The sequence below is a fragment of the Chrysemys picta genome, chromosome 9 (genome assembly GCF_011386835.1).
Source record: "Chrysemys picta bellii isolate R12L10 chromosome 9, ASM1138683v2, whole genome shotgun sequence".
NCBI classification, from domain to species: domain Eukaryota; kingdom Metazoa; phylum Chordata; order Testudines; family Emydidae; genus Chrysemys; species Chrysemys picta.
Genome location: NC_088799.1, coordinates 13584442 through 13607659, shown reverse-complemented (window position 1 = coordinate 13607659; position 23218 = coordinate 13584442). Strand labels below are relative to the sequence as shown.

The 23218-nt window shown below is 39.8% G+C and overlaps 1 protein-coding gene across 10 annotated transcripts in view; it reads left to right on the top strand.

Annotated features, from left to right (window-relative positions):
- Nucleotides 1-23218, top strand: part of NAALADL2 (N-acetylated alpha-linked acidic dipeptidase like 2) — a 953294-nt gene that overhangs the window by 214371 nt on the left and 715705 nt on the right. For 5 of the 10 annotated variants that reach the window (XM_065557737.1, XM_065557733.1, XM_065557734.1 and 2 more), the window contains one exon: nt 4966-5051. The gene's annotated coding sequence lies outside the window, so the exon portion shown is untranslated. Of the gene's footprint in view, nt 1-4962; nt 5052-23218 lie in introns of all 10 variants that reach the window. The other 5 variants (XM_065557735.1, XM_065557730.1, XM_065557731.1 and 2 more) reach the window with 1 other exon arrangement.

Here is a 23218-nt window from a genome sequence, read left to right as displayed (position 1 = left end):
GGCACATTATCTTTAGTACTTAAGCTTTACAAAACCAGTGAATATCAGAGACCGCTTTAGGGAATCCTGGGGGAATACAGTTCACAGCATCAGAACACATTCTGGCTCTGAATGCAACAGATTGCACAGCGTATATTAAAATAAAGCTTAATACTGGAGGATTCCCAAGGTCCTGCTACTAGACCCGTAGAGTGTTGTAAAATGTTATGCTTGCCAGAAGTCTTAACTTATCATCCTTCACCGTGCCGTTTATACTATGCTCATCACAGTACTTCTGGGTGAAGGATAAGGATCTCCAAGACCAAAAAAAAAATTGCTCTAATAAGCTTAATGATTTTTATTAGTAGTTAAATTATCTTAATCTGAGGCAAAGCAGCCATTAGCTACCTGTGAAATCAGATGGAAAAGGCAAACCCAGAGCGAATATTGTTGAATCACATTTGCACTGTTTAAAACTCTCAGGTCTGACATTTTCCCAAGTACAAAATTATATTACTATTTGTAGTACAGTAGCTTTGTATTGGTCCCAACCAACACTGGGGCCTCATGGAATTAGACATTGTTCCAACACACAGTAAGAGAGCATCCCTGCCCCCAAAAGCAGATTTATTTTTCTCTGGCAAGATATTTTGAATTAAAAATCAGTTTCCTTGTAAATTGGTTTTCCAAGTGGCGGTTGGGAACCAACTATTCTTGTTTCAAAACTTCCTACAGCAAACCTAAGGGTTTTTCTCAGAAAGGACATTTTCCTGTGACACATTTTGGTTTTGACAAAGCTATAGTTGTCATCAGGAAAACCTTAGGAATTAAAATTTTGATTCAGCTCTACTATAGCGTGAATAGACAAGATAGAGAAAGGAGGGAAAACAGAAGCACAGAGATGAACTTGTCTCAGCCCAGTGCCCTATCCACTAGACCACGCAGCCTCAAACTACCTCCTCAATCTGTGAGGAGATTTAGTTTTATATTAACACATTAGCATCTTTCATTAAGGATCCCTTAAACTTTCCATAAGATTAATTAAATATGTCTGAGGGGCTTCTGAGGTTAAGTAGAGCTGTCCACGTTTTAAAAATGGAGAAACTTAAACAGATCAAGTGACTTACCCAAGTACAGAATGAGTCCACGGCACAACTGAAGTGAGAATAGAACCTTACCCTGTTTGCAGTCAGAGATTGTGGACTTTACAATTCACCTTCCAACGTGTTAATTCTTTTAGTTCAAATGTAAATCTTAGCTCCCTGGCACTTCAGGCACTTAAGCATATGAATATATTTACTGATACGAGTATTTCTATTGACCTAAACAATACTATTCACACAAGCAAAGTTACACACATGGTTAAACCTTTGCAAAATGGGGTTTAGTTTATTTTGATGTCTTGGACCTAATTATTTTTTATTTCTTCTAAGTGGATGTATTCAGGAAAATTATTTAGAACAGGGGTTCTCAAACTGTGGGTTGGGACCCCAAAGTGGGTTGCAACCCTGCAGGGCTGGCTCCAGGGTTTTTGCCGCCCCAAGCGGCGGAAGAAGGAGAAAAAAAAAAAAAAAGCTGTGATCGCGATAGGCGGCAGTTCCACCGTGCCGCTTTCTTCTTCGGTGGCAATTTAGCGGCAGGTCCTTCCCTCCGAGAGAGACAGGGACCCTCCGCTGAATTGCGCTTTGGTTCTCCTCCCCTCTCTCCCCCCCCCGCCCCAGTGGCACGACTCGGGCAGGTTCAGGCTTCAGTCCTCCCTCCCAGGGTCATATAGTAATTTTTGCTGTCAGAAGATAATGAAGTTTGAGAACCCTTGATTTAGAGCATACTCCTATTTAATAGTTTGTTAGTATTGGTTTTCTTACAAAAATATGTATCATGACTGGCTAGCACCATAACTTAGTGGCTGTTCTCCTTTGATGCGTGTGTGTAAGCCCCATTACCATTAAGGCCTTTTTGGAATGCCTGTCTCAGATTTCTAATATCAACTATTAATGTCCAAACCCCTAACCTCTTATGAGATATTTATAATGTGGCTCTCTCTAGGGCTTAGTAGTAAGGTGGATTTAATCTTATAATTCATCTTTTAAGCAATAAAACTGTAAGACAGATAAACTGCTTTGCTAAAGTGAAGCTTTTATCTGAGCAAACATACCTATTGATGGCCCAGGGAAAGAGCTGTTTTTGTATCCGGCCCAATAAGTAATGAGTGTAATATGCACCACTACAGACATTATCATTTCAAAGTCTTATTTTTTTAAGAAAAAAAAGTACAATATGTGTTTATGGCTGTCAAGGAATTATTTTCCCCCCAAATGAAATATCATTTGCTTCATCGTTTTAAACTTCTGCGGCTTTGATATTCATTGTCACCTTAATTATCTTTCTGTCTTACTTTGAAGGGCAAAATATGGTTTAACTATGGAGCTAATGCTGTTTCTTTCTCTTCTTTGAAGGCAGCAGTGTTTTGTTTTATTGTCTGGCTTGCCAGGCTGAGTCCCTTGTAGTGAAGATGCACTGTGACTGATGGGCTGCTTGGCTTTCTGCTACTGCACTTGACAACTTCATCTTCGGCTTTTTCAGTGCAAAGCAAATGATACACTAGCTAAGGGGAAAGGATGGACTATTGGTTAGGGGACTAGGCTAGGACTCTAGCCCTGGGTTCAATTCCATGTTCCACTACAGACTTCCTGTGTGGTTTGGTTAAGTCGCTTAATTTCTCTGTGCCTCAGTTCCCCAGCTGTGAAATGCCCTACCTCACAAGGGGCTGTCCAGGGGGCTGCTAAACTTGGCACTAGGTGCTCCTATGAACCTTACAGCTTTGGTTCTTTTATTTAAAACCAGGTTCCCCTTTGACTTTTTGAATACAGTCCTAGCATATCTAGAGAGCCTCATCCTTTTCTGTTCTTTTTTTTTTTTTCTCTCCAATGGGCAGAATATTTGATTCTAGTGTGACTGCTAAACATAGTCATTATGTTCTATCAATACAGTTGTACAAATGGTACAATTTTCATGGGCCCACATTGCAGTCGTCCTGTTTTATTGCATTACTTCTTTCTTTTGCTTGGTGATGTTTGAAGCCTTTGCAATTAAAATTGAGCATTTCTCATGGTTTTATGGATTCCCAATGTGAATTTCAATGGCAGGCCTTGGAAGGAGGTGATACTGCCCTTCTTTCTAATACAGCCTTTTCATTACCAGCATGCTACTGTGTTTTCAGTGGATTATAATAAGCACCTCTCAGTTACTATTGATCCTTCTTTCTAATTTAATGCATATTACACTGCCAGTGATTGTGTAGCAGCAGCAGGATTACTTTATTATCCGTAGTATCTTTGTATTAGTTTACAGTTAGTACATCAGTACCAAGATCCTGCAGGACAAGTAGCAGCTCTGTTAAAGTTTGCACCAACCTGCCTTCTCATTACTGAGTGAGACATTTCGCTTTTGCGTGTGATGTTTTTGAGAAACAATTAAATAAATGCTCTTATATTTCACACGGAGTGGGGGGGGTGTTTTTTTATTTCAATGCACTGGTTGTGACAAGGTTGGCCAATGGAGGAGTATGGAATCCCACGGGGGGAGATTGTTGAGCTACAGATGACAGATTGCATTTATAATTAATTTTAAGTTTGAATGTGTGAAATATTAGAGAATAAATGGTTAGTACTCAGAGCTGGCTGTGGAATTGGAATGAGAGTTGTATTGCTGACGTGCTAGATTATGTAAGAAATGCTCTTTTTAACAAAACACCACTTAATAATAAAGAAGTCATCCACCAAACGCGATTGCAAAGTTTTATACCCTGATAAATGGTCTGTGAAATAAATATAGACAGTTTGATCTGACATGAGAACACCTGGATGTCCATACAGCTATTTTTCCTCTCTCATGTATTAAACAAGTCTCATCCTGCTTGTAGGGGAAAATGGGTTCTAAATTAGATTTTAGTGAACAAATGTGGGTTGTTTGTTTTTTGGTGGGCAAGGAGGTCTTGATCCTACAAGTCCATATGTGATATGCAGCAGGGAATGCAAAGTTGTTGTGGTCCAGCACAAATGAAAAGGAATGCTATTAACCATGTCAGATTAAGTGCCAGGCATGACCTCTGCCAGGTGTGATAGGAAGTCTCAAGTGCCTAAGTGCCCAGTGTGGGAAGATAAGTAGTTTTATCTTTATTTCATTGATGGCGTAAACAAGGCACCGAAAGATTGCCCAGCTTTCTTTAGCAGGTTAATAACAGAGCTAGGAGTGGAACCTACCTCTTTGCCTCTTAACCCAGGGTCCTATTTATTAGATCATATGGATAGAAGGTTTTTGTTTGGTTGGTTTTTTTTTAATAAAAATTAGCTCTAAGTTCTTCAGGTAGGTGAAAACTCTTTGTTTAAATGCAAACCATTTGAAAAGTAGTAACAAAGCCTTCATAAATATATCTTGTGTGGGGTTTTGGATATCAAGGAAACAGCATCTTTTGTTTGTTTGTTTGTTTTCTAAATACTACTGTATAATGGTAACTAGATTCATGGATTCCAAGACCATAGAACTTCCCTAAAATAATTCCTAGAGTAGATCTTTTTTAAAAAAAAATCCAAGCTTGATTTAAAAATTTCCATCTTGGAGAATCTACCACAACCCTTTGTAAAGTGTTTGAGTGGTGAATCCTCTTCAGTGTTAAAAATGTATGCTTTGTTTCAAGTCTGAATCTGTCTTGCTTCAACTTCCAGCCATGGGATCTTGTAATACCTTTTCTCTGATAGGTATAAGAGCCCATTATCAAATATTTGTTCTCCATATAGTTACTAATAGACTGTTATCAAGTCACCTCATAACCTTCTCTTTGTTACGCTAAATACATTGAGCATGTTGTCATCAACATAAGGCAGGTTTTCTAATCCTTTTATCATTCCCAGGGGTGTTACCTTTCTTGGATTTCCTTATGAAATTTGTTGTGAAATGTAATAGAATGATTTCTTCCTTTTGCAGCAGATTAATCTAGAGATCTGCATTCAAGACTAGAAATATGCCTTCATGAAAAGGTGTCTTGCAGTGACCCTTGCTGTCTTGGCTTTAAGGTATGTGAAACCACTTGTTATACTGCATGTCGCTTCTAACTTTTTGTTTTATGGTAACTATTTACTTTCACTTTGTGGAGAGAGTTTTGCCATTGTGCTAAGGAGAAAAATGTATTTGAAAGACAGATCACTAGAATTGAATGAGAAGTTTGCATTATTAAGGCCGCAGAAGATAAATAATTTAAAACCATATTGCAATTCTCCCAAGCTTCTGAAATATAGAATAATAGAAATGTAGAACAGGAAGGGACCCTGAGAAGTCATCTGGTCCATACCCTCTACAATGAGGCAGGACTAAGTATTATTTAGATCATCCCTGACAGGTGTTTGTCTAACCTGTTCTTAAAAACCTCCACTGATGGAGATTCCACAACCTCCCTAGGGAATTTCTTCCAGTGCTTAACCACCCTGACAGGAAGCTTTTCCTAATATCTAATCTAAATCTTCCTTGCTGCAATTTAAGCCTGTTACTACTTGACCTGTCATCAGTGGTTAGGGAAAAAAAATCACCACCCTCTTTATAATGACCTTTTACATACTTGAAGATTTTCATGGCCCCCCGCTCCCAGTCTTCTCTTCCTCAGACTAAAGAAACCCAATATTTTCAGTTTTTCCTTGCAAGTTGTTTTCTATACTCTTAATCATTTAGATTAAGGATTAGCCCTCCACTGGGCTTCTCCTGTTTGTCCACATCTTTCCCAAAGCGAGGTGTCTAGAACTGGACACAATACTCCAGTTGAGGCCTTATCAGAGTTCAGGAGAATGGAAGAATTACTTTCTGTGTCCTGCTTACAACACTGAAACAGTGTTGCTATGTTCTTAAAAACGAAACAAACAAAACCACAACCACCCCAAACTGCTTTATCTTTTAAGAGTGGTAGCCGTGTTCGTCTGTATCAGCAAAAACAACGAGGAGTCCTTGTGGCACCTTAGAGACTAACAGATTTATTTGAGCATAAGCTTTCGTGGGCCAAAACCCATTTCATCAGATGCATGGAGTGAAAGATACAGTAAGCAGTGTATATATATGAAAAGATGGGCAGTATTTCATATATATACTGCTTACTGTATTTTTCACTCCAGGCATCTGATGAAGTGGGTTTTAACCCACGAAAGCTTATGCCCAAATAAATTTGTTAGTCTCTAAGGTGCCACAAGGACTCCTCGTTGTTTTATCTTTTAAGTGTGTTTAAAACAAAGTAAGCTTTATGTTTGTTTGTTTTTTATGGTGCAAAAAAGAGCAAAGTGTTAAAAATAAGGGTAACAATTAAATATCTTAAGGGAATGCAGGCTCTATCATGTTGTACGTTTTATTGTTCATTTTTTCTGCTATTATTCACTCTCATTTCTCACATCTAGTACACTAGTCCTAAAACACTATGCATTGAGTCAGCATCTTTGTATTCTGCCCCAATCCTCATAATTATTGCTTAGTTTACTATATGTTTTATGGCAAAGCGTGACAGGCCTATGTCAGTGTACAAGGGAAATCCTCATGAAAATGTATCACGTAATAACTTTGCAAGCTCTTTCTTACTTATCTATATTCTATAGGTAACTATTCTCAATATTACAAATACTGAGCACTGACCTTAAGCATAATTTAATTTGTGTTCTCGTTCTCTCTCTCTCTCTCTCTTTCAAATCATGCAAAATGAGTATTCTTCAATTAGTAAAGCCTTTGGATCTCAGTAGCGTGGCATGCATGGGAACTGAAGATTAGGGGAAGCAAGAATCCAGTTCTAATTTGCAAGTAAAATTTATTTAACCTTTCCCCAAACTTTAAACAGCTGAATATTAATATGTGGGCTGTTCTCCCTAATTCTCAGATTTACCTGTGGGCCCTATTCATCCCCTATTATTAACAGATATTGGATCGTGCCTCAGAACTGTGATCCAGATGACAGTTTGAATTTTGAACATCCCAGAAATTCAAAAGTGTTCAGCTGCCTGGTTTTGGTTCAGACCTGTCTCTTGATATTTAGAGCCAGATAGTTACTTAGAGCCTGATCAAGTCTAACAGAAGTTTTGGGTGAGTATGGAGACCCTGATCAGGTTTTTAATAATACTTCAAAATTAGTGAATTCTCCTCTTGATGAGCGTACAAGGCTAACCTCAGCTCTTTAGGGTGGGACTGCAAAACAAATATCCTATCACCTGTCTTCTTCTGTTGTAACTGATTTGTTCTTCCTCATGGTCATACCACTACGTAATGGGCTGATCTGTCCTTCCTTCAGCATTAATGGCAGTTGAGCACTCATCAAATGGGGACTATCCCTCGGAGACCATTACAAGAGTTTAAAAATTTACAGTTAATATGCAGAGGTTGGTACTTAAAACACTGCAGTTAATGACAAATATAGTATCTGAGCTCTCTGGGACATACCACAGTTATTCATACATTATAGGTAGGTAACTGCTGGGGAAGCTGTTGTGAGCACTGTATTTACCTAAATTGCGGTCATTGGACGAAGGTGTATAAAAAGATAATTTTAAAAAGCTTTAATAAATTGCTGATAAAGGGAGTTGGAAGGAACTTATAATGGTGAAATCATGTGACATTGGAACTTTCACTAAAATATATTGAGGGAATTATTGTGGTTGCCATTTAAATATTCATCATTTTCCAGCGGTTACCATATAGTAATAGCTGAGGGCTGGCCTACACTAGGTGGGGGGGGGATTGATCTAAGTTATGCAACTTCAGCTACATAAATAACATAGCTGAAGTTGACGTACTTAGATCTACTTACCGCGGTGTCTTCACTGCGGTAAGTGGATGGCCAACACTCTCCTGTCGACTCCGCTAGGGTTACCATACGTCCGGATTTTCCCGGACATGTCCGGCTTTTTGGTGCTCAAATCCCCGTCCGGGGGGAATTGCCAAAAAGCCGAATGTGTCCGGGAAAATGCCGGCATCCCTGCCCCAGTCCCCTGCTTACCTGAGTAGCTCTGGCAGGCCGCGAGCCGCAGGTGGATTCCCCGCGGCGGCGACTGCTGCTGCTGCTCCCCCCAGACACCTCAGCTCTGTGTAGCTAAAGGGCGGAGCTGCCCGAGTGCTACCGGCTTCACGGTTTGCTGGGCAGACCTCCAGACCCTGCGCCCCCAGCCGGGCGCTTCCCCTCTCGGGCTCCGGCTGCACTGGGGAAGCGCCTGGCCCGAGGCACAGATCTGGAGGTCTGGGGGCTGCCCAGCAAACCGTGAAGCCGGTAGCGCTCAGGCAGCCCTTTTCGCGTGGCTGGGAGGGAGGAGGAGGGGGAATGCGGGGCGCTCAGGGGAGGGGGCGGAGTTGGGGCGGGGACTTTTGGGGAAGGGGTGGGGCCAGGGCCCCGTGGAGTGTCCTCTTTTTAAAAACCTTTAATATGGTAACCCTAGACTCCGCCTGCACCTCTCGTCCTGGTGGAGTACCAGAGTCAACAGGAGAGCACTCGGCGGTCAATTTATCGTGTCTAGACTAGACGTGATAAATCAGTCCCTGCTGGATCGATCGCTACCTGTCAATCCAGCGGGTAATGTAGACAAATCCTGAGATGCAGCAGTTTCCCCTATGTACTTTAATGGGAAACAGCTGCAGTATCTCAGATTTAAGAGTATAGAAATTGTGACGAGTCATCCACTATATGTGCCTCCAATTGTCTGATGTAACAAAATAAATGCAGATAAAATTGTACACATGAAATCCCTATTTCCATGCTGTAGGTTCTTAGTGGAAAAAATAACAAAAGTCCTATAACTGGATTCTGGAAATGACAAGAGAATCTCTACTTTGGCTTTTAAGTTCTCAAGGTTGGAATAGCAGGCAGGAACAGCCTTCCTGTTTCTTTTCCTTGGAATGTGGGCTCTTGGACCATCCACCCTTTGATGTTGACCCTGGTGTCACACACACACTACACTCTGTAGCTTGTAAAGATGTTACTGTTGTTGCATGCACAAGCGTGAGCAGAAGCCAGTTTTATGACAAGGATAGCCATGTGCATGCCCACATCTTAAAGCAATAGGGTGACCAGACAGCAAACGTGAAAAATTGGGACAGGGGTGGGGGACAATAGGAGCCTACATAAGAAAAAGACCCCAAAATCCGGACTGTCCCTATAAAATAGGGACATCTGGTCACCCTAGAAAGCAAGCTGGAGTTGTGCATTGGCTAAGGTATATACAGTGATAAAATCAGATGTTTTTCATAGAATTGTAGAAGTAGAGAAGTTCTCTTTTCATCTAGTTCCTCTTTCTAGTATAGGGTTGTTTCCCTGCAGTATATGTATCTTGCATCACCTGTTTTCTCCCCATCCAGGACATCTTAAATTTTATGAAAGATATTGTAAAATACCCAGGAGCCCTATTTAAAGAAGCACAGTAAACTTCAAGCATGATGTGCCTGTACTGTGTTTTTTCCTAGCAATTCTTTACATAAAATGGAAGGGTTGTGTACACGTTTCTTTCTCCTGCAGCTGCTCTGTACAGAACTTGGAATAATTCAAATAATTGAATCTAATAACACATGCTTTAGAGATATTCTAAAGGATTGCTATTAACATTGACTTTTAACAGAGCCCCCTGTACAGCAATTATATGAATTGTGTGGTTTGACTGAGGAACTTTAGACATTAATATTCAAAATGATGATACTTTTGATCATAAAGAAAGTAATCTTATTTTACATAATTGTTATCTTTGTTCTTTTTTATTATTATTATTTTAAAGTAGGCATTATGGCTGTTACCATAAACCTAACCATATTATCACAGTTGCCTGGCAACTGGGGAAGATCTGTTGAAGGCCCCAAAGAATAAACAGAAGATTCAGCAACAGTTTGGGTCATCTCTAGAGCTGTTGAAGACTGACTTGTGCATTGGGATTTTAATATCTTAACGTGTAATGATAGATGAGTTAGATTCATATGTTGCCCATCTTTCTTTGCATGCTCTTCTGTAAAAGCAAGGGGAATGACAGAAAATCCAGTGTTTATTTAAAGAAAGAGGCAGCATGTTGTGATCTCCCACTCTGTATTCCTTAAGGGTGTTTTGCTTTAAGGCTGATAAGCACATTCAGTAAGAGAGATTACATTGCTAGACCTGACATGGACTATCAGTGGATTTTTGAGAATTCTGTGTATTTGGTGATGGGATGGTAAGGATCAGTATTACATAGGAAACTCAGGAAACATCTGGTTTTAGAAGTTAGTGAAGCATAGGGGTAAGCTTGCTTTGAACTGTGATCTCTGTAGTAGCCTCTTCAAGATGGAGTCATTACTGGCTTAGTCCAAAACCACTCTGGGAATTACCACCAATTAGCTAAATGCCTAATAGCGATAAATTGAGACTTCTGGATCTTAAATAGAATGAATTCTCTGGGATTCAAAACATGGTGCTTGTAGGTAAAATATAATTTTTAATCTACTTTTATTTCCCATGTTTTAGTCACACCATCTCAGGCTGTGAATTCATCCAGTCCCTGATCTTGTGGAACAAGGAATACAAGAGACTTGACTGGCTTAAGCTATCAGAGTTGCTCTTTCAGTGAGAATTGTTTTGAACTGTGGGGGTTAGTATTAGCCCAAGAAGTGGCTTTCCCCTCTAGTTCGTTAATTGTGTGTGTTCTTTGGTTCATTAGGGAGATGTAATATGGTCTGTGGCTGTTGATGGCTGTTCTCTGGAAGATCTTTGTAGATAGAAGATACATTGGTGGCTAGCACTAGATTTGGCTCACAATGCCAAGCACGGGAGCTCAAGGGTGATTTCCAGGAATGGCCAAAGACCAGATGGCACCCCAGGAGAGGAGTGTCTTCGGTGCTCCCACCCTTCATTTGTTAAAATTTTGAATACTTTATTTTTAATGGCATTTGTAGCCCATTTCACAACTTTGATCAATTTGCATGCATGATTTATCCCCGTCATACAAGTCGATACATTTGCAGACTAGGATCTGTAAATCTGTATTGACTCATGCTAACAAAAAAAACAGCACCCCAAGCTTGGCACCCCAGGTGGTCGCCTGGGTTGCCTGCCCCTAAATCCGGCCTTGGCGATTTCCATTGCAAGTCGGATTAAATGCAACAGTCTGTGAGGCTACATATTGAGTTTAGCAACTTTATTCCTATTTCACAAGGAGATTGTCTTCAATTATATAACTGAGTGTAATTGGGAAAACATGTGAATGGCTCGTGAGTGCAGATTGCTATGTGTAGCAAGTACCTTGTATATAGCTGATATTTGTAGACTGAGGAAATAGCATAATTTCTCACTCTTCTGCACACACATTTCAGTTGCTTTTCTAGAAAGACATTGTGTCCTAATAGTTAGAGCAAGGGTTGTGGGGTCAGGAGACCAGGTTCTGTTCCTGACTGTTCCACTGTCTTGCTGTGTGTGATCAAGTTAACTTTGTGTGCCTCCCTCTTAACAGCGGTCAAAAGGGGATAATTATATGTATCCACATTGGTGAAGCGCTTTGGGAATCTTTAATTAAAGTTGTGATGCAAGTGCAACATCCTGTGGTTGTTTGCTTTATTAAAAAAAAAAAAAAGTAGATTGACCCTCTCCTCCCCACTGAGAGAGTTTTCAGTTCTCCCAGGAGTAAGATGAGACAGTCCCATAAGATTCAAGGCTGACGTTTTTAAATGTACTTTGAGAAGTTCCTTGTGGGAATGGTGAAGTAAACGGACTTATTGGAAACCTTTGTTAACAAACAGCATATTTTACAAGGTGATTCTACATGAGGATACCGAGACAACTGAAGATGGAACTGATCGGCTAATTCTGATGGAAGCAAAGACAGACCTGATAAAATTGGAAAAAATAAAAACAAATATATCATTATTCATCTACTTCCATGAAGCATTGTACTCCTGTATGCTTCAAGTCAATTGGCAGAGCAACTATTAAAGAAGCTGATAATGTGTGTGCTCTCAGTAATGAAATTAAATTGAATTGTAAAAGTTTAAAAAACTGTGTATAGGTAAGGTACAGAATACAAAATTATATCTATCTATGCATGAAATAGCAGAGAGGCCAAACATCAGTGTTAAAATAGACGTTATAACCATTTTTAACATAATCAGTATATACAGTGAATAAAATTCTACTTCTAAGGTCTTATATCGATAAAGAATTGTCAATCTTTCTTTTAAAAACTTACAAACGTATCTTCCACCCCACCACACTCCCCCTTGACTTCCGTGGCATTGTCGCTGAAGTTAAAGACTGGACCTTATATGTCTGAGACATATGAGAATCATATGCTCTTTCAATATAATAATAATAGCTATTGAAAATCCATATAAATAATGAAGAAATTAGCATGCTTATAATCCATCAGATCATGCTTCCACTGAAATAAAAAAGGAGAATTACACAACTGATTTTATTGGGTCCACAGATTGTAGTTCTTCGAACACATCAGGAGACCAGTCCCAGGTGAAAAGATAGGCAGCTTGTGGGGAAATGTTTCAATGAAAATTATTAAGAAAGCAGTTAATGTTTCCAAGGTATCACTAAGTAATGACAGATTACTGGATATTCTGGAAAAGACAGTTCTAACTTCATTTTATTTATGTTTAACAATACTTTCCCATTCATGTACAGTTATCACATATAAGAGCTAAAATACAAGGTCCGACATTTCCAGAAGTGTTTCCCAATTTTGCGTTGTCTATAAGCTAAAACTACTCTGAAAATTAGGTGCTAGGTGCAAGGTGCATCTGTTTGGGCACATAAAATTAGTATACAGCCGGATTTTTCAGACATGTTTACTTTAACATAAACATGACTGGTAGTGTTTAACTGTCTGAATTGCAATGCATACTTCATTAATATTGGTGATGTTTAGACATTTTGGTTTTGCTTGCTATATAAATGGCAGGAAGAGGTTCAGTGTTTGGATCTGAATTTAGGACCAAGACACTTGGATTGTATTTTTATAGTGCTTGTCCCAGCAGCAGATTCTACTGCAATACAAATAATAAATAGTAGTAATAAAGGTTGAATATTCTAAGGGATTTGGACATATTGGGTAAAATTTTCAAAAGTGCCTCAAGGTAGGTGCCCAACTCCCATTAACTTCAATGGGAGTTAGGCACCTCAAATTTCTTTGAGGATCAGGATCTTAAGTATCAAGATCACTTTTGAAAATGGGACTTAGGCATCTAAGTCTCTTAAAGACTTTTGAAAATTTTACCCATCTTCCACTAAAAATCCAGTTAGACTATTGTTAGATAATCTCATCTTCTATTTATTTGTACTACTGTAGCACCCAGGGACCCAGTGCTAGACATTGTACCTGTACTAATAGATATGAATACAGTCTGTATCCCAAAGAGTTTACATTTTCATTTAAGACCAGATGCAGCAAGTATCCTCACAAGCAATAGGAGGCTGGTTAGAGAATGAGGCTAACAGTAATAAGATAAATTACATAGTCTAGCTGTGTGCATAATTAATCATCTGAATTAAAGAAAAAAACCCAACATCTCCCTGACTGCCCCTCAGTCTAGTCATTATTGTTTGGATGTACGGTTTGTGTTTGTGATGGGTCTCGAGGAGAGATTTGAAAGAGATGAAGGTAGCACCTTCATGAATCAATAGTAGTAATAAGAGAAATAAACTTACTCAATGTTCATGGGCATTTGGGCCCAAATTTTTAGTTTGAACCCACATTAGTAATTAGTATGCTTTATACCAACTGAATGCATTATACAGCACTACTTTTATCTGTATTTTAGGGAGACTCCCGGCAGTGCTAAACAATGTAAGATTTTCCTCACTGCATCACAAAGCATATTCTGTTCAAAAGCACTAAAAACCAGAGCGAGACTGTTTCCAAAGGCTCATCAGTACAATTGTCCAGAGGATAACAACCTCTTGTGCAGAAATTCAGTTACTAATTATGTTTTTATACCTTGTAGCAAACTAGAAAGTTTGTCTGTTAGGTAACTGAAAACTATATAGCATTTTTAATGGGACTCTATGGTAATTGAACAAGAAACTGCCTGTTGTCAGCATTTCTTAATTCTAATTTTGTTGCTCAGGAATATAATAGAATGGTATTTCTCTAATGTGTACAACCTAGTGGTTTCCTGTTATCGAAAATATTTGTGGAACTGGCATTGTATCCTCGGAAATTGTGATAACACTTTCATTGGCTGTTCTTTTACGAAACTGAACTCGACTATTTTGACTCAGGACTCTCATTCACACAATACTAGGCCACTCAAATGGATTTTTGGTGTTCTGAGGGTTGGGGTGGTGTGTGTTTGTTTGTTTTTGTTTTTGTGACTCAGGAATAAAATCTTTGAGCTCAGCAGTTGGCAGTCTCAGGGCTGCTCTACCTTAAAACTAGGGTGACCAGATGTCCCAATTTTATAGGGACAGTCCCGATTGTGGGGTCTTTTTCTTATATGGGCTCCTATTACCCCCCCACCGCCTGTCCCGATTTTTCACATTTGCTGTCTGGGCACCCTACTTAAAACAACTACAAGCGCTGGAAACAATGTGGGAGATTGGTGTCAGCATGATGTAGCATATCCTGGCCATGCTGTTTTTCTCTAGCTATGCTGGCAGCGGGGAAAAAGAGTGGTGTGAGAGCTGATATGGTATCTCTACACTATGGGAAGATCATACTTGTGTTGGGTGATTCTCCCTAGGATGGTTACACCTGAGGTGTGGAACAAAGTAGCCATGCCACAACTGAGAATCTGACCCAGAGCAGTCAAAGGGTGTATCTGAGACTGCACAATGCAGCAGGAGCAAAACTGAAGGGGTTCCTAGCATCATGCTCAGTTCTAGGGTGACCAGATGTCCTGATTTTATAGGAACAGTCCCGATTTTGGGGGCTTTTTCTTATATATACCTTTTACCCCCTCCTCCCTCACCCCCGTCACGATTTTTCACACTTTCTATCTGGTCACCCTACTCAGTTCACTAGATTGTGCTACTTCTCTATTATAGCACTACAGTACTACATTATGCTATAACAGCTATACAGAGAGACAGGAATGAAAAATACACATACGAGACAAAGGCTTTTCTTTGGCATGTCTGGTAACTATCCAACTGATGTGGCAATTTCCTCGAGAAGTGTCTGCATATAACTAGTATGTTTTATTTGCAAGTCACAGCTGGCATGAAGTGGAATAACTATTCTTACTGCTAAATGCATATTTAAATTGGTTTCTTCATTCTGTAACATTCAGATATTCCTTTGCTGGGCTTTTACTTTTCCCCTGGGACTTTACAACATAGAACATGTGCAAAGAGTGACCTAGGATGGCAAAACTTTGTATGTGCCATAAGCAACATTTGGCGGCCTGGGAAGGATTCTGATTCCCTACCTTAATTATGAACACACAGCTAATGTCTCAGTGAAAAATGTTTTGTTTTGCATTTGGCCTCTGTTTGCTTTGCCTTAGCTTCCACCTTATCAGATATATTAAGACAGTTTATTGATTAAGGCACATCAGACAAATGCATGGAGTATGAATGGCAGAAAGGGACATGTGTGATGAATTTTAGATCTCCTTTTCAGTGTTGGTTTTGAATTAAAACATCTATAGAAATATGTTTAAACGCAGTAGTTATGTATTAAGTAAATACAGAGCAAATAGCTGTGAGATTCTAAAATACAGCATAGTGACTGGAAGTGAGCAAAGTAATGCCTTATTGCAAATTTCAGCAGCATGGGAGAGCTATACTAATCTAAAAGTCAGCTTTTCTCCAGTTGGAGATGATATGGGTTTGTGTCTTTACTTCCTCTAGAACATATATATTGATTAGTTTTAGGAATAATGCATGGATCTAGTCTTTAATCCTAAAAGAAATGCATGAAAGGATAGTGTGAAATGATACTCCATAGCAGAAATGCTCTATGTAAGACATTCTACTTGATCTTTATGTAGTGATTAAGAACACACACATTGTAGGAATAAGCTATATGGGATATGTTTGTTTTAAAAATGGGCATCCTATCCCTACCTTCAGGACTGCACATTTTAAATCCTTATAAATGTTTTTTAGCCAGGCTATAAGGAATGAGTTCTGAAGATCTTTGTAATCTAACAGTTTTGCAATGGTAATTATTCTTTCAGCCAGGGGCTGCATTCCTTTTTTTAAAAAAAAATCCCTTATGCAGTTGGGTCACATTAATTTAATAATGTATGCAGAAGTCAAGGCACAGATTCAGAAAAATCATGCCCTATATATAAGCTTTTGCGCCAGTGAATCACAGGGGCCTAATTAAGTGTGGCACTCTGGTGACAGAATTAACATCTGTAGTTTTACATAGGACATCAATTAGCCAGTGTGGTCTGACTCACAATTTTGTTGCTTTCCTTCAAAATGGCAGTAACGTGATAGATCAAAATAATGCTCTTCAGCCTCTCTCCCTTGCAGCTCAAATTCCTATCTCCGTCACATTTAACCTTTTGTTCCCCAAAATGTGGCATTTCTTTTAATCATAAGTGATGGGTAACCTGAATTGAAAAGCAATTGGGAAGGGGGAGATGATGAGTTACAAATGTAATGAAATGTGGCCTGGTATATAAATCAGTTATCAGCAGGGGTCAAACCTAGGACCTTCAGCAACAAAACCACAAACTCGTAACACTTGGGTTAAAGGAGACAATTCCTTCTGTTGTAAATAGCTGGCTATTATGGTTACAGGGGTCTGCTGTTTATGGGCTTTCTCTTCCTCATCTTGTTCCATTTAATTCAGTGGCAAAACTGATTGACTTCCGTGTGTGCAAGTTCAGGGCCTATGGCAGTGCACTGTATAAACAATTGAATTAACCTCCTCGGATTCATTTGAGTCATTCTTCTGACCACCTCTCTGAGATCGTAGACTGAGAGGTAGGCTCTTCCATCTACGGGAGGGATTTCCCCAACTTCTTTTGGGAAGGCTTAAGCTATGAAGTGGAGAAGATTGTTTAATGCAGAGTAGGAGTTGCCCGACACAAGGGTTCTCTTGAGAATGGATGGTGATAAAGGAGCTAGTATAAACACTTGCTAACATTGCCCTCTAAAGGCTGACAAAATTAATTCATGGTAGCACCGTGGATGAATCTGGCCCATTCTGTTTAAACTGTCACACTCCATGTGCATTTTAGTCAGGCTTACCAGGAACTCAGCAGGAACTCACAGCTCCTACGATCCTGGAATCTGTGGGAGATGCAACACATCAAACAGTTTTGTTCCCATGGCAACCTGATGTTTGTGTTTCCTTAATAAACTGATTGGTGGGTGAGAGATGAGGCATAAGTATTACACGAAATGTTATTTATAAAAGTTCTCATTGCTGCCAACCCACAGTAACTTATACACTGTGTACATTTTCTATTGCTTGTTTATAGCCTACCCCATTGGTAGGTAACACTACACCCTACGGAATACACCACCTTGTTTTTCGATAAATCTGAACCTGCTACCTATAGTGAGCAAAAAAGAAATAGCAAATAACTTTGTGTTCTTTATGATCCTCCAAATTCTGCAAAATTCACATTTTTCACGTGATTTTTTCCCACCATCATTAGGAAACTTGGACTCCAACAGTGGGCTATTTGGGAAAGGAAATAAGTGGAGACAGACCAAGGATGCTTTATATTGTATTTTAGATCGTAAAAGTAGGGTATAACTCAAAATGTAGAGCTTTATAAATAGGGATCCGTATATATATACCCGCCAGCTGGGTCTGCAACTGCTCCAGGACACAGTAGTGCAATCCCTGTCAGCATGCTGGGGCCAAAATATTCAGAACTGTCAACTAATTTTGGGTACCCTGAGTTTTGGGTGCCCAACCTGAGCTGCCATAGGCCTGATTTATGCCAATGGAGGTGCATAACATATTTGTAAATCAGTCCCTGGGAAAAGATTTACTTTTCACTTGCACTGGTGTAATTTCATCGACTGTACGCCATCGTAAGTGAAGGGAGGATGAGGCCCCGGGTGTGTCAGGCCGGGAACTCAAATTTAGTGCACACATGAAAATGTCTTTAGTGCTCAGTTAAGATTCCTAGTGTCAGAACTATACTGTTTTGGGGGAAAGGAAGTGCCTAAAGATTAGGTGCCCTGCAAGAGTACTTCGGAGAGCACACTCACCAGTGACCCTTCTTAAACCTTTAGAGAAGGTTTAGCTTGCAATTGACCAAGCACAGGCCACTGATGCATGCCATTGTGCTGGGATGGTAGTCCTACAGGCGTGACTCCATCTGTCTACGCATACCCCTTTCCAGATTGTTCAGTGCTCCTGGCAGCACCTCCTCCCCTGCACTTGGAGAGTGCTTGCCTGTCTTCTCTTTGGGAAGATAAGGAGCCAGAAGGTGATCCCTGTGTCTATACCCCTTCTAGGGCATCTGCAGTGAAGTGGCCCCAATTTCATTCCTTAAGTTAACACTGTTAATCAAAACTGATCTCTCAGTGTGGGGACCAGGTGTCAGTCAAAACCATCTCCTAGGCTGGCACTGAAGTATCCTTCTTAGCCTGGGAACCATTTGCCAGCTTTTGTTGCTCCACAGGATACAGTCTGACTTGGTATGTTCAGAGAAACAGCTGCTGGTAGAAGTGCCCTGCTACCATTAAGAGAAATAATGTGTTGTGGAAGTAGAGCAAGGCCTGAGAAGGATTGGAAAGGGATTTCAATGCAAACCATCTCTTCTGTGAGCAAGAGTCAGGCTAACTGTAACCCTAATAACGCGAGACTTGTAGAAGCGAGGATTGTGTGAGGCGAGTGGGAAAGAACTGTGTGAGAAGTTGTTGCGACCTTGAGTAGGTAATATGGAATGTAGACTAGAGTCTAAATAAGTGAGAAAAATAAGATATCAGGATGACCTATGTATAAACAAAATGCAGCTGTTGCTTATTATTGTATGTAACAAAAGGTATAAATGCTTGCTGTAATTGTTTACCTGTAGAGAGATCTGTATAGTTCTCTCCCTCCACGCAATTGCTAGAGATAATAAAAATATCTGACCTTGCTGCACCCAACCAAAGAGTGAGAACTGTGTTTTTCTCCGACAGTGTTTAATACAGTATTGATTGTCTAAATTCCTCATTTGCTACTACAGGGAAGGGTGGTCTGTAGTAGTTGTTAACCCTTTCCAATGGAAGGATTCTATCCACCTCATATATACTTTATAGGGTAGATTTCCAAAAGTTTCTAAAGGAATTAGGGCACAAGTCCCATTGATTTGAAAAATCTCCCCTTATAATACACTTTCTGTGTTTTATACTCTGTATTTGCCACCGCAGCCTGGGCTCTTGCTAGGTCAGAATTCCAGTGGTTGCACATTCTAGTGTTTTTAAGAAGCACACTCTGTAAGAGAGAAAAAGGGTGTAGGGAATAAAGTGATAAAAATAGATTTTAAAAAGAGGAAAAGCCTTTGATTTCATTTCACCGAGGTTTTTACACTTCAACCTTCTCAATGTGGTTTTCAGAGCGGTAAGCTTTTCTTCTTACTTGTGCAAGATAAAGTTCAGCATTAGTTGGCATTTATAAGCATTTTAGTTCTCTTGCCAACAAATATTAGAAAAGCACTTTTCAGTCCCTTGGGTTTTTTTTAAGCCTGCTTGCGTTCATCAGTCAGTTTATCCTTTTGATTTCAAGCTTTTGATGACGACTACATGTTCACCAAAATGAGGGTCGGTGGAAATTAGCGGTGCAAAGATTTTAGAGTAAAAATATAATCTTGCAAAAAAAATTAAATTCTTGCAATTAATCACCATTCTAAATGATGGGGTATATTGAAAGGCAGCAAAATCCCTTTTTTCATTTCCCATTATACTAGATCCAAAGGGGTGTTTTCTGAGCCTTCAACTAAGAAAGTATCATCTCATATACATTGGTCATTTAAACTTGTTGTACACAGATTTAATTTGTTTAATCCTCATACTTTGACTCAAGGCCAAATTAAAGCGGGGGAGTAAATATTTCTGTTTTCTCTCTTATGGACTGAAAATGAGTTTGTTACTGCTCTGTTCATCACTTCACCTTCAATGCCAATGTCTTTGTTCAGCAACATAACTAAACTTTTGTGTTACTGAAGCTAGTATTATTATCCCTGTTTTCTGGACCAGGGAACTGGAATGTGGAGAGCAGAAAAAAGTAGGCACCTCTGGCTGGCTGGGGCACAACATAAAAACATCAGAATGGCCGTACTGGGTCAGACCAAGGGTCCATCTAGCCCAGTATCCTGTCTACCGACAGTGGCCAATGCCAGGTACCCCAGAGGGAGTAAACCTAACAGGTAATGATCAAGTGATCTCTCTCCTGCCATCCAACTCCACCCTCTGACAAACAGAGGCTAGGGCCACTTCACCTTGAAAAACAACAAGGAGTCAGGTGGCACCTTAAAGACTAGCAGATTTATTTGGGCATAAGCTTTCGTGGGTAAAAGGTGAAGTGAGGTTTTTACCCACGAAAGCTTATGCCCAAATAAATCTGTTAGTCTTTAAGGTGCCAACAGACTCCTTGTTGTTTTTGTAGATACAGACTAACACGGCTACCTCCTGATACTTCACCTTGAACTGTCCCTTAGAATATGTGCTAATTACTTATGCTAAAGTATCTGTTTGATCTTATATTTAGCTGTGTCACTCTGTACCTTTCGCAGACTTGAAGAACTCTGTGTAGCTTGAAAGCATTTACAGTGACACTCAAACAATAGGGTTTATTAGCCAACTGGAACACAACATAGAAAGCACTGAGATTAGCATAGGGAACTGAAGGTTAAAGCATAGGCCATTCTGCTTAGCACAGAGCCCAGCCAGGCTGTAGTGAACCCCATTGTTCAAACTCTCTCTGTCTGATCTCCATGGTTAGACTCCTGGTGATGGAGCGCCAACTCATTCCAACTCTTATCCCCTCACCTCACAGATTCCCAGTCTCTTGTTCTTGAGCTGGAGGATGTTGCTTAGGGTACGTCTTCACTTACCGGAGGGTCCGGCGGCAGGAAATCGATGTTCTGGGATCGATTTATCGCGTCTGGTTAAGACGCAATAAATCGATCCCGGATCGATCCCGGAAGTGCTCGCTGTCGACGCCGGTACTCCAGCTCGCCGAGAGGAGTACGCGGCATCGACGGGGGAGCCTTCCTGCCGCGTCTGGACCTGCGGTAAGTTCGGACTAAGGTACTTCGAATTCAGCTACGTTATTAACGTAGCTGAATTTGCGTACCTTAGTCCGAAGTGGGGGCTTAGTGGGGACCAGGTCTTAGTTTCTCTGCTGAGAGATGGGGAACTCTCTGTCCCTGTGGATCATTGGTCCCTACGTGTCAGTGTCCTGCTGACTGACTTCGCCATTGGCTTCACAAATTCTCTGTTGATACAGGGTCAGCTTCAACCAGTCCTTTTCCAATGACCTATTTAGTCTCAGACATGTAGGTGACATTCATACCTATGCCTCCTAGCCTGCCCTGAGAGCAAACAGTCCTTTTCCACTCACTGGTAATAATGTGTCATATAAGGGAAATCAACGCACACATATAGGATTCATAAAAGTATGACAGAATATTCCCACTTTGTCATACTACCACAATATAAATAGTGAATAAAAATATTGCTAATAACTACAAACCATATTGCTAAAAATGACAGCACTCGTACAGTATCTTTTATCCATATATTTCAACACACTTCACAAAAAAATAGGTGAGCATTAGAGCTAATCAGGAAATAGTTGTTTTTCTCATGAAAAACGTTGCTAATATATATATATATTTTTTTACAGAATTTTCAAGGTTTTGATAACCATCCTCCCCTTCTTTTGTTTTTGGCACCTGAAAGCTTAAAAAATTTAGCCAGTAGGCCCAAAAAAACCCCAAAACAACAACAAAAAATCCACCAGCTGAACTTTTTCAGTGTTTAGTTGCCAAAAAACAAAACATTTTCAAAAAGTTCTGGTTGCTGAAAACTGAAGTGTTTTTTGTTTGTTTGTTTGTTTGTTTTTTTTGAGGAAAAATGAAGTCATAGAAAATGGACATCTCCCCGGGAAACTTCCATTCAGATGAAACTGATATTTTCTATGGCAAAACAAACAACCCCCCAAAATGATAATGAAACTGAGGTGGAGAGAAGGAGGTTAAAGGACTTGCCCATAGTCACAAATCCATTGGTGGCAGCTGGGTCAGAAGCAGAACCTTGGGCATAGACTCCCAATCCCCTAGATCACAATTGCTTCTGGTATCACGGCTCCTGGGCCACATAATTCATTTGTTGGAAACAATGAGTACCTATCTTCATAATCTTTATGTAACGAATTAGGCATTACAAGATTTGTAACACAGATTTTACAAGTGGATTACCAAAGACTCTCTTAAAAATTATGAAAGTTTTGAACTCCCCTTTTCTGCTCCAAACTGGTACGCTCCATTGCACATCCATTCCTCCCCCCAGCGGGGCCTTGAGAATCAGAATCAACTACATGTGGTAGATGTAGTTAATCACTTAATGCACTAATTGATGGTGCCCAGATACTACAGTGATGACAGTGGCATAAGAAACTATAGAGAACAGAATGGTTTGTATAAAATTGTATCTTAATTCCATTAAGAAAAGGTGTCCCATATTGCTACTCCCTACCAGCTACTTTTATACAGTGAGGAGGAATCCTAATTAAATGTGCTTTTGAGTTTACGCATTTGTTTAAACAAAATTTTAAATCACTTGACACCTACATTGTGGGGCGGGGAGGGAGTGACACCTACATGGGGGGGAGGGGGAAATGACAGTCGGAAGGCTGTTACTTTACAAAAGCACTGTAGAAATCTTTGACCCTTATTTCTTCTTTTCCACAAGTATCTAATGATTTAAAAAAAAAATCATTTCCCTTTATTTTCTTCCTTGTACGTCCTTGCAGTTTGTTTTCATTGGTGGACCTAATTAAAATGTTCCATTTGAGAGATTTTCTTACTGACCTTGAGTCTTGTTAAGCGTCTGCCTCATCTCCACTTGTGAGTTCTCACATTGGTCAAAAGTGACAATGTTCCTGGAGGGGAAACATTTATATTGCTCAGAATATGAAAAAAAACCTATACAGTATAAGCTGTCTCTGAAATGGAATTTACGGAAATTTTTAGTGTACGTAGATAATTGTGTGGAAAATGTATTGCAAATGTCAGTTTGTATGCGAATGTATGAAACGTTAACGCTTTTCAGCACAGCATGTGCTGTTTTTCTCTGCATCAGAAAGAA